Consider the following 7,848-nt stretch of genomic DNA (forward strand, 5'->3'; position numbering starts at 1 on the left):
CCATGATTTTGTACTGATATGACAACGCTAAGGTGAACATAGCGTTGCTTTAATAAAGAATATTCAACATGCAAGCAATTCTAGTGCTGACCATCATCAGCTCAGCTGTGGATCTCTTCTACATACAGTACGATATGTGCTGCAGACAGTGCTGATAGTTTTGTAATTTATGGAGGTTGAGCACCCTCTGCTGGACAAACTACATGATGGCACCATTTCATTATCAGCACAAGCACTGTTTTCTGCATTAACATTTCTGTAAAATAAGCAAAAAGATCAGAAAACAAATATGCTGATCCAATATGTATGTGATAGATATAGTAGCAACTAAAACAGGAGCATTAGTGTTCAAAAATCCAATGTCACCGACAATAATAAATAGGCTGTTTATGCTACTAGGGAAAACAAGGATTACATAAGGTGAACTGCAGGAAGTGTGATTGCATAAATAAATATTCTTATCACTGCTCAGTCATTAAAGCACAGCACTTTTTATGATAAAGCACTGTGTCATCACATTGAAGCTGTAAAGATTTTCTATTTACAAAGCCGGCTCTGTGCTGAGGTAATGGGAATGTTTGCAATCTATTTCTTGCTTCCATTTCTCACGGGAATCCAAAGGACGAGACTCAGCGCACTTAATATGCACCAGTCACTTTAATTCATTATCGGTAACTCTAGTAAACAAATGCAAGTTACCTGCTATTTGATTTAAGAACTCTTTTGTAGCTAAAATGTAGAAAAACAGACTGGAAACACAATGAAGACACCTCACTGTCTCTGATGCAATAAATCTATCATTAGAGAGAGCAAAGTGACTCCTCTGGTCTGTTAAGACTCCTGTAAAGTTCTTCTCCAGCCATTTGCTGTACAGTTTTTATTCAACAAACTTGTCTGGTGTGTTTGAAGGACATGTTTTTATGTATAAGATGTTGCACTTAATGTTTGCCTATTTCAAGCAGGTTTTCTGGATCATTTCAATGTAACCTGGGGTAGGTTAACAGCTTCAAAGGAAGGACTGCCCCCTAATAGTCTACAATTCAAATTCAGTTGAGAACATCCCAAATCTAATAGCATTTTGTTGGTCAAATCAACAGCATGACAGGCTGTAGACTTTTTAAAACTCAAAGCGACTCCTCAGTGTTTGTTCACAAGGTTTTTATCCGGACATGAATCTATCACAGATGTCTCCTCCTCTCAAAAACATCCTTGTGATTTAAACTCTTGAAAACATAAGTTAGCTGATGCTAGTTCAGCTTGTTTGTACGTGCTCAGCTTGTTTTGAAAGTAGGATCCTGTCTGTGTTTGTTTATTGTTCACAAGGCAAGGAGCATGACTGTCCATACAGGTCTCCTGCTTGCCAAAGAAAAAATGTTACTGAACTGCTTATTTAAACCAATAAAAACGAGTAAAGCAGTTTAACGTCAAAATCAGTGTCCCTCTGACATATGTTAAGAGTGTTGGGGGCTTTGGGGGCTGCAAGCAAAACTGTAGCTAACTTTAGCTCAGCTTGTTTATGTCTAAAAAAATCACCATGTCCAATCAATACAATTCCTGATTCAGTAAAATGATATAGTTTAAAAATGATGGTGATGTGATGTGAGACTCATTTGAGCTGAGTTTGAACTGCTGAGTTTGAACTGCTGTATGAGCGCTGAAAAAAAGGAACAGTGGCATAATATTATATCACAGCAAATAGTTGAGTCTTATTATAGAATCAGGAACTGCCCAGAGTAACAATTTATTTCCCCAACCATTGCTCTATAGAAACTCAGAGTGAAACTGGACAGTCCATGCTGAAACTACAGGCCATCATTACAGATAGTTAATGAGTTCGCATCATACAAACAGCAGGAGACTGCTGTGTTCTGAATTGCAGCCTTCACACAGTTAATCTCCATATCATTAACTCTGTGTCTGATCAAAGTCATTGATGCAAACACCACAGAGCCACAGATATAAGTCCAGCTTTGTCATATCTAACCTAAAACTAATTTAAAGTCAATGCAGTCTCTCTTATCAAACTAACTTCAGCCTGGTGTCTGACCGGCGGCACAGCACTGACTTTTCCCTCTCACATCTCCGCCTGACTGTGACCCACTGAGCCTTTTGTCTCACTAGAAAAATCTCTTTTCAATCAATGTCTCCCGCTGAGCTGAATCACACAGATCCTGACTCATCCAGTCTCATGACCAATTTAGTTTCTAGATTATCGTCTAAACAGTCCATTCACTCCTTAAATACATGGCCTTTGCTGTGTGAACTGCCATCTCTGTCTGTTTTCCCTGAAGCTTCATGCATTTTATAAAAATGTTGCTTTTACTTTTTACAACAGAACCTTGTCAGAAAACGCCCCATTAATTAAGTCATTAATGTGGTTTAGTGAGACGTAACACTTTATTTGAGTTTATAATGAAGTTTTGCAAATAAATATTATTTATCATCATATTATGTGTAACTACAATTGAAGGTAATTTGTTTGTTAAATCAACTTAAACAACTTTACTATTATAATTTATTCTTAGAGAGCATGACTATTATTTGCATGCTAAAACTAAAGAAATTCATAATTACAAGAAAACCTGAATAGGACTACTTGATAAAAGAACAGAAAAATAGTATTTACAAGTTATATCTGACCACAAGCATAAAGCAGTGTTTTCAGAAGCCTGAAACATTGTTCAAACTTCCTTTGAAAATACATTCCTTTTCAGTTTTTGTTTTTGTTCCACTTACAAGCCTTATAGTCCTATTTGATTGCTTGCCGCTCTCCTCTCATCCAACAAAAAAGAATGGCTGATTGCTTTGGGGCAGACAAAGTCCCACAGAGTAGCTCAATTATTGACTTTGCTAAGTCAACCTTTAACGTACAAATCCTGCTCAGACTCTTGTCCTTGTGGTGGCCGAGGGCCCACTGAAGGCACGCATTCAGCTCACAGTCCAGCAGACATTAATTCCTCTCAATCTTCACACTCAATTTAGTCTTGAATGTTCCTGCCAATATGGCTGAGCCATGGAATTAGAAGTGGTAAATTATACAAATAACCCCTTAATAGCATGCCGTGGCCCGAATGAAGTGAACCCGCCAACGTGGCAGCGATTTGCAGCGTGGCAAGTGAAATGGAAGGGCAAGTCCAATCATGTACGTACATGTGCTCAGTGAGCAGACTATGGCGGGATAATGAGGATCGGTGCCCATAATACCCAAGTATCTACACTGTCTGTTTGTTTCTCATTATTTTAGGCTCCTCATCCTCATAAAGAAACGCCAAATGTATCCGCAGCGACGAAAATTAATTCAGCACTTCTGTTTGACCCCATGACTATGTCAAGACACAAGCAAGGGAAGAAATATTAGTTTATTAAGACAGATTTTCAAAAGGGAAAGGAGCAGGGTGACCATAGTTACGGTGAATATAAGAACAATATGGGTGGGGGGAAAATACAGACACATGGACACATTGTACGTTACACTGATGCCATGTATCAAGATTTTTATCAAACTGATAAGAAATACACAATACTTTTTCATACTACAGTGATAACAATAACAGTCTGCTAGATGTTGCTGAGTTTTGGGGGTCAGCAGGATTGGTACACTTGGTTACAAGGAAGAAGAAGACATTTAATTTAATTTTAACAGTAATTTACTTTCATATTCTGCAGTTGCAAAAGGTGCTGCATAACTTTTTGTAGAAGTAGCATTGTTCAAAAGACCTGTTATATTACATTTTCATTTAGCTGATCCATTCAATGAAGAATATAATACGTTTTCCTGTGGGAACATTAATTGTTGTTCAGAAAAGGTCATATATCAAAATATATTGCTATATTTGTTATTGTAATACTCAGTATGTAAATAATGGTTTAAAATGTCGTAATTATTGTGAGTAAAGTATCATGATAATGGCCTGGCCTCTGGTGATTCCCAACCATAGAAAAAACAAGTGCATTAATCAGGATATTGCCAGACTGACCTGCATTAGGCTAATCAAAATTTTGAGAATTTGTTGCTTCAGTCGTTTAAATGATCCTTCAAAGTTGCTAAAAAAGGTCACATTGATCTTGAACTTTTTTTCAGGCAGCAATCTCTCACAGGACTGATTTATTATGTGAATAAAGAGCATGTTCAAAGTTGATAGTTGTTGTCAGACTTGTCATTCCCTGCAAGCAAACACCGACATCAGCTCAGCAGCAACTGGGGAGTGACGATAATAAACTCCCCCCAAGGGTACTCCGACTCTGAGCCTACAGGTGGATGCTGGGGTGAAGGTGGGGTTTATGAAATGCTACAAGAGAGCAGCAGTGGCAGCAGCAAGTTTTGGCAGCAGAGTAAACACAGATGCACAAACTTGCTGCAGAGGGTTTTGCTTTCTGACAGCAGAATATCGGAGCAAAATTAACTTTTAATCACAGCAAACAACAAATAGCGAAAATGTATTTCGGGAAATATGGCCTAATAAGCTAATGCATAGTTAACAATTAGAGCTGCAACTAAAAATAGATTAATAAATCGAATGAAAATTAATCGCAAAATATCTTGATAATCAATTAATCATTTTGGTAATATTTTAAGTTGTTTTCATTTTCATTAACTGTTTCTCTTTTTATGTAGCCTATAACAGTTATTGGGTTTATAACCATCCTGTTGATTTGTTTAACCAAGATGCAATACAAACACGTCACTTTGAGCTAAAAGATAACAAATGATAACACAAAAACGATAACAAACTATTCATTAGTCACAGCCATAACAGGGTGATACAAGATACTTGTTAAGCAAAATCCATCCAGAGTCCACAGAGCTGTGTCTCTCTGAACCAGATTATTGAGGTCATTTAATAGATGGTTAAATAAGAAATCAATAAAGTTTATTTTTGATGACTATTTTACTATACGGATCTGCTTACATTTAAAATCAAAGTTTCCTGCAGCTCTTTCTAGTACAGTATAAATACTTTGCCTCTCCTGAAATAAATATCACCTTCAGTAATATCGGAATAAATATTTTCATGAAATATATTTCGCTCGAGGCAAGGTGCTAGTCAACATTGCAAAGGAAATGTGGGAGTGAAGGGACTTTCTAAGACTATCATCTACTAATTTGATTATGAGTGAGATGTAGCCTCTGCTGGGTCCTGGACACCGGGAGGGGAAGATATTTTTTTAATTTAACTCAGATGGATATCCCACAATCCACCGGATATGCAGCAGAAGGCTTGGACACATCAGCTATGCAGCAGATAATTATGAGCTTATACATATTAAAATCACAAGACCTCAGGCGTGGCGCGGACAGACAATCTACTCATATTAATACAGCGATAAGCAGCAGATGACCATCGGTACATGGAAATAAGGATGACAATGAGAGTGGCAATGACTGAAGCAGCAATGTAAAACAGGAGCTTGACAGTTTAGATGTAATTATGATATGAATAATAGTATAGGAAGAGTTTAGGACATTGAATATGAGGTGTATGGAGAAAGTATGAATGTGACTACCTAGGCTAATTTGTGTTTTTGAGTTCCCATGAAGCAAATATTAATTATGATAATAGTCTGGCCAAGAAAACAGTTATGTTTACATCCCTGAAGTAAATACACATTATCCCTCTCCATACAGGACCCACTGAGGCTTTGCAGTCAGCAAACAGGAAACCCTTTAAACACAACAGCAACTATATTTCCCAGGTGAGAATATGCGCAAAATCACAGAGATAATCATTTATTTTTCACTAGCCTACTCTATAAATCATAAATATGACAGCAGTGAGTAATGCACATGCCCAACAACAACTCCATAAAAGCAAGCTAGCAGGGTAGCAGCAAATGTAGCAAAACAACAGAAACTACCAAGCTAGCAGCCAGCAGATGACGCAGGAAGTCATCTGCTTCACTAACTGATTTTAGTAAGTTACCAAGCACTCAAACACAAGCAGGGCATTCAACATTAGCACAATAAGCAAAACTTACCTTGCTGGAGTGATGTAGTAACAAAGAGCAACTAAAAACAGCTCATTATGACTATAAAAACTCCACCGCAGGCCATGAAAACTCCTCTTCAATTCTCCTCTTCTCCCCTTCAATTGTCAAGACGACAGGTGATATCACAAACATTACTGATACTATAAATAACGCAGAGAAACGTGACTCCTCCAAACAGCCATCCAGAGGCAAATTTACCGTACAGTTACCATGATAATTAAATGCAACACGAAAGTCAACGGTTGGTTTGCAAGTTAACGGTTCAACAGTAGCAATTAGAGACTGCATCGTGACGGTTTTAAACAACCGCCATATTGGAAAAGGTGCGTTTGATATGTTGTTGTGAACAGCAGCGCAGCTTACCTCATCATGTGCTCTGTTGTTGTTTAGTCTACTACTACTAATAACCAGAAACAGACAGTAGCGTAATGTTAAGCAGTGTTTTTATTCTTTTTTGGTTGTTGTTCAAGTTTTTACTGATTTTACGAAACATTAATACAAACAAACAAGTCCAAAAAAACAAATAGATAAACAAACACATAAGCAAAAACAGCACACGACCAAACAGAAGCAACAGTCTATTTATTCTTGAATTTAAATTAGAAATTTAACAAAAAGAAAAATCGTAAGTATGTTTCAAATTTACCTGGACTTAAGAATTATCGATTGATTGAAAAATGTAGGCTAAGTCAGCTTGGCACCTTTACATAATGTCACATATTACTGTTTTAAGAAAGACCAGTTTAAATTCAAGTCAAATTATTGTTAGCCTACTTGTCACATATACTAAAATATCTTTAATGTGTAGGCTTTATCACAGCCTATAATAATCTTATTGTGCAAAATTGCCCGTTTTCAATTCTTTCAATTCTATTCATATGTTTTTTTCTTTGATCGTGACATGAAGGATAATGTCAATCAAAGTGCATTGAATTTTCTCATTTGTAGCACAGTTGGTGCTATTGTAGGTTAACTTATACCTCATTAACAAGTGAATTACTGCATTACATGTTTGTCCACACAGAGGCATGGTCATGAATGTTAGTGATCAGTACCTTGCTTTTTATGCTTCCTTGCTATGCAACCCTTAATAACCAATCAATGTAGAATAATCATATCATCTTGTATGTTTACAGGACAGTCTGTTTTAAGCAGCACGGTCTTAATCCAGAAGGAGGATTTGGCAGTTTTCCCACAGTACCCTGATCTAGGACAGGAAGTTCAGGTAACAGGACATTTGAGGACACTGAGCAAAAATCTTTTTTGAGAAATGCTTTAATAAAATCCATATTTCATCCTTTACTTTGCAACAAGAGTGTCCTGAATGTAAAAGCAAACGCCTCTCAGTGCAGAGTTTGCATGTTCTCACAGTATTTGCGTGGGTTTCCTCCTCCCACAGGCCAAATAAATGTATACAGGTCAGCAACTCTAAATTGCCTATAGATGTCAGTGTAAGTGTGGCTGTCTGTCTGTGTTAGGCCCATAAGAGACTGGAGACCTGCCCTCAGATAAACTCTAGCAGATCTAGGAGCTTTAAAAGAAATATTTTATTGATTTACAATGACAATCTGAGGTTACTTGATGAGATTGGTACAAATAACTTTAACTTACTTAGCATGTAGAGTCACAATTGATGGTGAAAATATCCAGGCTTTGGCTTTTAGTAAAGTTAATATTAACCAAAACTCTGACTCATTAATGTTTAAAAGGGTTTTAATTTTTGTATACAAAATTTGATTTGTCAAGAAATGAGGTTAATTAATTAGTTAAAACACTTTTAATGAAGTGTTTATGAATGATTAAAAACAGAAATGATGGACCAAAATCTGTAGGACTACACACTGTTTTGACAGAAGGAAA

This window comes from Semicossyphus pulcher, unplaced genomic scaffold (assembly GCF_022749685.1).
Source record: "Semicossyphus pulcher isolate SPU_LCO1_2020_fin unplaced genomic scaffold, fSemPul1.0.p SCAF_1, whole genome shotgun sequence".
Taxonomy (NCBI): Eukaryota; Metazoa; Chordata; class Actinopteri; order Labriformes; family Labridae; genus Semicossyphus; species Semicossyphus pulcher.